Genomic DNA, 7,749 nt, shown 5'->3' on the forward strand with positions numbered 1-7,749 from the left:
GTATAATAAGATACTCTTTGCAGAGTTGCAAGGTTTCAATGAGTTAAAATATGTCTAGAGCCTAGTTAACTGCCTGGTACTTAGAAAATACTCAGAGAATTCACTCTACCTCCATCCATCCCCATGTAATTCAAAAAGGCAGGAAAATCCACAATCAAGGATCTTGGAATTTTGTAATTTGTCTTGACAAAGAAATAACTTGCTGGGAGAAATATGAATTGTCATGTAGTTTAGAGATGTGAGAAATGCTGCAATTGTTACATAAGCATTTGTAATTGGTATGAAATGTAAAGTTAACTGTGTGAAAGCAAACCAGAATAGATTAATTATTCAATGTATTTGGTTAAGCGCAAATCTGCTTTTCTGGGTCTTAGTAACATGCAAAGAAAAGAAAGTTTGGAAAACACAAGCACAGAAGTGAATCAAGTGAATAAAGTCTTAGGATTATACAGGTTGACAGATAAGCGTTCCAGCTCCAGGATAAAATTGGGGATGGGAGAACTAGCAAGCCCTACACATCGGGGTGCGGACCAGGCAGTCTGAAGTTCAAAAACAGTGCTTTCCATGGCTCAATGAAGTGCATGGGAATGACAAAAAAAACATTTTTGTAGCACTTTAACTCAATGGCCAGAAATGGAGACTGTACTGGTGACAAAGTGAAAATACAGACATATAATTTATTGGTAAATTTTCTCTTTGTATGCCATAGATTAATTGACAGTATAAACTATATTTATTATCCTTGACTACAGAGTAGTGATGTATTATATATGAATGAATTTATTTGTTTTGTTTTGTTTTGAGTTTGAGGTTTCTTTCTTACCCAGGAGGGAAAGACAGACTGTTGTTTGGGTAAAACCGTTACCTTTTATGTCTGTTAAGAAAGAAATATAAAAAAAAATTATCAGATTTGTATGGAATCGCAAAAGACCCCAAATAGCCAAGGCAAACCTGAGAAAAAAATCAAGGCTGGAGGTATCACACTGCCTGACTTCAAATTATGCGTCAAAGTGATGCTAATCAAAATAACGTCGTATTGACAGAGAAACCGACCCACAGACGAGTGGAACAGAACTGAGAGCCAAGAAATAAATCCTCATGTATATGGGCAAATAATTTTTAACAAAGGAGCCAAAATATACAATAGAGAAAAGAATCTCTTCAATGAATGGTGTTGGGAAAATTGGAACACCACATGCAAAAGAATGAAACTAAATGCTATCTGTCACAATACACCAAAATGAACTCCAAATGGATCAAAGATCTAAATAAAAAATCTGAAACAATAAATTGCATAGAAGAAAATATAGGTACTAAACATATGGACCTTGGTTTTAGAGATTTTGTGAATTTGACCTCAAAGGTAAGGGAGGTAAAAACAAAGATAAATAAATGGGACTATATCAAACTGAAAAGCTTCTGCACAGCAAAAGAAACCATCAACTGAATGGGACAATCAACTGAATGGGAGAAGATATTTGCAAACAATGCCTCTGATAAGGGACTAATATCCAAAATATGTAAAGAACTCATAAAACTCAACAAAACAAAAACAGACAATCCAATTAAAAAGTGGACAGAGGACCTGAGCAGACATTTCTCCCAAGAAGACATACAAACAGCAAACAGGCATAAATAAATGCTCAACTTCACTAGCTATTAGGGAAATGCAAATCAAAACCACAATGAAATACCACCTCACACTTCTTAGAATGGCTATTATCAATAAGACAAGTAATAATAAGTGTTGGAGAGGCTATGGGGGAAAAGGTACCCTCATAGACTGCTGGCGGGAATGTAAATTTGAGGTTCCTCAAAAAATTAAGAATAGAATTACCATATGACCCAGTAACCCCTCTTCTGGATATCTACCTCTAAAATTTGAAAGCATTTATCCACAAAGAAATATGCACCCTAATGTTCATTACAGCATTATTCACAGTGGCCATGACATGGAAGCAACCAAAGTATCCTACGATAGATGATTGCATAAAGAAGCTGTGTACATATATACAATGGAACATTACTCAGCCATAAGAAAAGATGAAACACTGCCATTTGCAACAACATGGATGGATCTTGAGATTATCATGCTAAATGAAATAAGTCATACAGAAGAAGGTGAGAACCATATGATTTTACTCAAATGCAGGATATAAAACTGAAAACAACAAAGGAACAAAACAAACAAAAAATAATAGACACAAACAACAGTTTAGTGGTTATCAAAGGGAAAAGAGAGAAAGGAGAGGTAGACAAGGGTCAAGGAGATTAAATGTATGGCTTTGGGTGGTGAACACACAATGCAATATACATATGACATTGAATTTTACACTTGAAACCTATATAATTTTATTAACCAAGGTCATTCTAATAAGTTTAATTTTTTTAAAAAAGATAAATTAGAACTATTTTGCAGTGAATGATAAAATTATAGCGCATCAATGTTTCTGGAATGCATGGAAAGCAATACTAAAGGATATTTTATTTTTCTTTTTTGTTGCTTTTAATTGCTTTAAGTGTTAATATTGGAAAAGAAAAAGTTAAAAAATCAGTGACCTAAGGTTTGTGTTAAGAAGCTAGAAAAAGATCAAAGTAATGCCAAAAGAAGTAGAAAAAAGGGATAACACCCCAGGATGTTAATGGACACATTTTCCAATCTCATACTCAAGGGCAGTTTGATTGATCTGGTACATCAATTATTTTTAAAATCTCTGTGTGATTGGGGCAAATTACTGTTTTCTGAGCATTTCTTAATTCACTGCTTTGTGTGAAGTAATTACCTTCTTACTAAGGCACACTTGATCCATGGTGTCATTGTATGACCAATTTTTCAAGTTCTACCCTCTCCAGACTCTGAGGAACCTCTCCTGGATGTCCGCAAGAGCCTTGAGTCATACATTTGTTGAAAGACATGGACTTTGGTAAGGGAGTGTGATGTGTGGGATGCTGTGGGATGCTGTGGGATTCTTCTGACACTCTAATATTCTTTCTGGAAAGAGACCTGTAGCCCACTTTAAAAATGTTATTCATAAGCCAAGCTATCAGAAGCACTATAGACACAACACAGATGGGGGTTTGTTCCAAATTCAACTATGTAGCAGAGTAGAGGAAGAGGTCAGACTGATGTATATTGCTAGCACATTCCAGATATAACAGAAAAAAATGGGTCTGTTTGCTGGCAGTTGCCATGGTAGTTTCCACAGAAAAAGGGGGGTGGGGGAGTAGTGCATTTATGTATTGTCTGTCAGTTTGGCTACTTATTTTTTAAGAGGAGAACTTGCAAGATGAAAGGAAACTAAGGTACTCTATTATGTCCTTCTCCTTTGTGAAATAGATTAGAGTGAAATATAAATGAATCATTTATTGATCATTTTAAAAGACATTGAATTATATAATTAAACCTGAAGCATTAACAGAATTTTTAAATTTTCTGTACTGTTTCCATGCCTTGTAAATTTAAAGCTAATGGTGAATGAATTTTCTTCAATTATATTAAAAATCAAATAAACAAATATATTCTGGGTACATAGCTAATAAAAAATAAAAGCAATTATTTACAGATTTATTCATTTGATCAGTGGGGATCAAATTTATAATGCAACTATGTAGTCAGAAGTAAGTAAAATTTTAAAAAATAGCCCTTGAAAAAGTAGAATTAAAAAGTAGAATTCAGTTAATTGACTGGTATTAGTTACTATGGAGTTATTTTAAAAGTAAATTGTTATTTAAATTAATTTGGCTTTTTCTTTTCCTCAAAAAAAAAAGTTTATTTAAAAGTGTTGTTTAACTTTTATATTTGTTATATTTTATTTTTCATTAAAAATGATTTACAAACTTTTAAAATCCCAAAAGTAAATTCTATATGGAAAATAAACATAATGTTGTAACACATAAGAAGGATTTTAGAAATGAATGACGAAGCTATTGAGACCTGAGTAGTCATTTCTGAAGTAGTCATTTCTGGCTATTATTATTACTATTAGCAACTACAGTTTGTATCATACTACTTCTAAACTTTTATTTTAGTTAATCAGTCATACAATTTGACTTCCTTTGTCATTTATAATTGTACATGATCCAATCACACAGCCTGTTAACTGCTCTTGGTTATTGCTTTTTCCATGGCACCTTTCTCTAGTAAGCTTGATTCCAAACTTCACAATAAGACAAGTGAGCACTTCCCAGGCTTCAAATTCTGGGGAAGGAGTGTGTATGAATCCCGTTTCTCCTGTCAATGTAAATCACATATACTTTTTATAAGCAGACTTTGTTTTTTAAAGCAGTTTTAGGTTTACAGGAAAATAGAAAGAAGGTACATATTTCCAATATACTTCTTTCCTCAAGTATGCACAATTTTTCGCATTAACAATATGTCATAACTGAGCGACCCATTTGTACTATCGATTAACTTATATGGACACATCATTATCTCCCAAGGCCTACAGTTCACTCTTGGTGGTACGCATTCAATGGATGTTAACAAATACATGTATATGTATACATATAGACACCATTGTAGTGTCCTACAGAATAGTTTCACTGCTCTAGAGATTCTCTATGCTCTGCCTTTTTATTCTTCCCTCCTTAACCCTTGGAAATCACTAATCCTTACACTGTTTCAATAGTTTTGCCTTTTGTAGAATGTTATATAGTTGGAATCATACAGTATGGAGCCTTTTCGGATTGGCTTTTTTCACTTAGCAATACACATTTAAGTTTCCTCCTTGTCTTTTCATGGCTTGCTAGCTCATTTCTTTTTACTGCTATTCACCTTCTGAAGGACAGCATGGTTGCTCCCAAGTTTGACAATTCTGAATAATGCTGCTATAAACATTCATGTGCAGATTTTTGTGTATATATAAATTTTCAATTCATTTGCATAAATACCAAGGAGTGATTGCTAAATCATATAGAAAGAGTACATTTACTTTCGTAAGGAACTGACAAACTCTTCAAAAATGGTTGTACCATTTGAATCCCCAATAGCAATGAATGAGAGTTCCTGTTGCTCCACATCATTGCCAGTATTTTGCATTTTCAACGTTTTGGATTTTGGCTCCTCTAATAGGTATGTAACAGATTCTCGTAGTTTTAATTTACAATTCCCTATGATATATGATGTTTAGCATTTTGTCATATGCTTATTTTCATATGTTTATCTTCTTTGATAGAATGTTTTTCAGATCTTTTTCCAATTTTAATCAGGTTTTTAATTTTCTTATTGTTGAATTATAGAAGTTTTTGGTATATTTTTAGATAACAATGCTTTATCAGATGTCTTTTGTAAACATTTTCTCTTAATTTGTCTCACAAACCAGTCTATGGCTTGTTTTCTCATTCTCTCTACAGTGTATTTCACAGACATGTTTTTAATTTAAATGAAGTACAGCTTATCAATTATTTCCTTTATGGATTGTGTCTCTGGTGCTGTATCTAAAAAGTCTTTACTATACTCATGGTCATCTAGATTTTCTCCAACTTATCGCCTAGGAGTTTTATAGTTTTGTGTTTTATGTTTATGATCCATTTTGAGTAAAATTTCGTGAGGGGTGTAGTGTCTGGATTCTTTTTTCTTTGCCTTTTTTATTTTTTTCTTTCTTTTTTGCATATGGATGTCCAGTTGTGTCGGCATGATTTGTTGAAAAAATTATCTTTTCTCCATTTTAGCTTTTGATCTTTTGTCAAAGATTGGTCGAGTATATTTATTTGGGTCTATTTATGGACTCTTTATTATTTTTTACTGATATTTTTGTGAATTCCTTTGCTAATATCACACTATCTTGATGATTGTAGCTTTATAGTAAGTCTTAAAGTCAAGTAGTGTCATTCTTCAATTTCGTTCTTCCATATTGTGTTGGCTAGTTTTGGGCTTTTTACTTCTTATAAACTTTAGAATCAGTTTGTTGATGTCCATAAAACAATCTGTGGGATTTTTGTTGAAATCGTATTGAATCTATAGATTAAGTTGGGAAGAACTGACATCTTGCAAATGTTTTTCTATCCATGAACATGGAATATCTCTTCATTTATTTAATTCTTTTTTGATTTTTTTTTTAGAGTTTTGTAATTTTTCTCATATAATCTTATACATATTTTTGTTAGATTTATACCTAAGTATTTTATTTCTGGGGGTTGTTCTTTAATTCTAAATTCCACTTGTTCATTACTGACATATTGTAAGTAATTGACTATTATATATATTAACCTTGTATACAACAATCTTGCCATAATGTCTTACTATTTCCAAGAGTTTTTCAATTTTTAAAAATTTTCTATATAGATGATCATGTTGCCTGTGGACAAAGACAGTTTTATTTCTTTTTTCTCAACTCAAATGCTATTTATTTCCCTTTCTTGTCTTATTGCACTAGCTAGTACTTCCATTACAATGTGGAAAAAGAGTGATGAGATGGGAAACCCTGCTTCATTCTTGATCTTAATGGGAAAATTTTTAGTTTCTCACCATTAAATCTGATGTTAATCATAAGTTTATTTTTAGATTTTTTTAAATCTAACTGTGGACATTTCCCTCTGTTTCTAGTTTGCTGAGAGTATTATTATGGATGAGTGTTAAATTTTGTTGAATACTTTATCTGCATTTATTGACATTATTATGTGGTTTTTATTATTAAACTTGTTTCGATATGATAGATTACATTAACTGATTTTTGAATGTTGAGCCAGGTTTGTACCTGGGATAAATATTTTTGGTTGTGCTGTATAATTATTTTTAAACATGTTGATTTGGATTTGATAATATTCTGTTGAGTACTTTCACATCTATGTTTATGAGATATATTCTTCTGTAGGTTTTTTATCTTGTAATGTCTTTGTCTGGTTTTGGTTTTAATGTAATTCTAGACTCTTAGAATGCGTTAAGTAGAGATAATAGAGAATTGGTATAACTTCTTCCTTAAATGTTTGATAGAATTCACTAGTGAACCTACCTGGGTCTGGTGCTTTCTGTTTTTGAAGATAATTAATTATTAATTCAGTCTCTTTAAAAGATATAAGCCTAATCAAATTTTTATTTTTTGTGTGTTAGTTTTGTCTGCTTGAGTATTTCAAATAGTTTGTCCATTTCATCAAGGTAATCATATTTGTGGGTATTGAGTTGTTCATAATATTTGCTTATTGGTTTTTAAATATCTGTGGGATCTGTAGTGATGTATCCTCTTTTATTTCTAATATTAGTATTTTGAGTCAACTCTCTCTCTTTTTTTTTTCCTTAGTTAGCCTGGCTAGATGCTTATCAATTATATTGATCTTATCAACAGATCAGATTTTGATTTTGTTAATTTTCTCTATTGATTTCCTATTTTCAGTTTAATTCTGTTCAGCTTACAATCCCTTATTGTTTTTTTATTTTTTATTTTTATTTTTTGCACTTATAGCACCTGGTCTTCCTAGGTGATCTCCCATCCAATTACTAACCAGGCCCAACCCTGCTTAGCTTCCAAGATCAGACGAGATTGGGCTTGTTCAGGGTAGCACGGCCATAGACAAAGCACTAATTTGTTTCATCTCACGATATTTGATAAATTGTATTTTCACATTTATTTATTTCAACATTTTTCAATTTCTCTTGAGATTTCTTCTTTAGCTTATATGTTATTTAGAAGCATGTTGTTTAATCTCCAAGTATTTGGGGATTTTCTAACGATCTTTCTGTTAGTGATTTCCAGTTTAATTCCACTGTAATCTGAGAGCAGATGTATGATTTCTATTCTCTTAAATTTATTAAAG

The 7,749-nt window shown here is 32.0% G+C and overlaps 1 pseudogene; it reads right to left on the reverse strand.

Annotated features, from left to right (window-relative positions):
* Positions 1 to 7,388: 7,388 nt before the first annotated feature.
* LOC111730154 lies at positions 7,389 to 7,507 on the reverse strand (annotated as a pseudogene).
* Positions 7,508 to 7,749: the final 242 nt, after the last annotated feature.

Source organism: Pteropus vampyrus, unplaced genomic scaffold (assembly GCF_000151845.1).
Source record: "Pteropus vampyrus isolate Shadow unplaced genomic scaffold, Pvam_2.0 Scaffold302, whole genome shotgun sequence".
Lineage (NCBI taxonomy): Eukaryota > Metazoa > Chordata > Mammalia > Chiroptera > Pteropodidae > Pteropus > Pteropus vampyrus.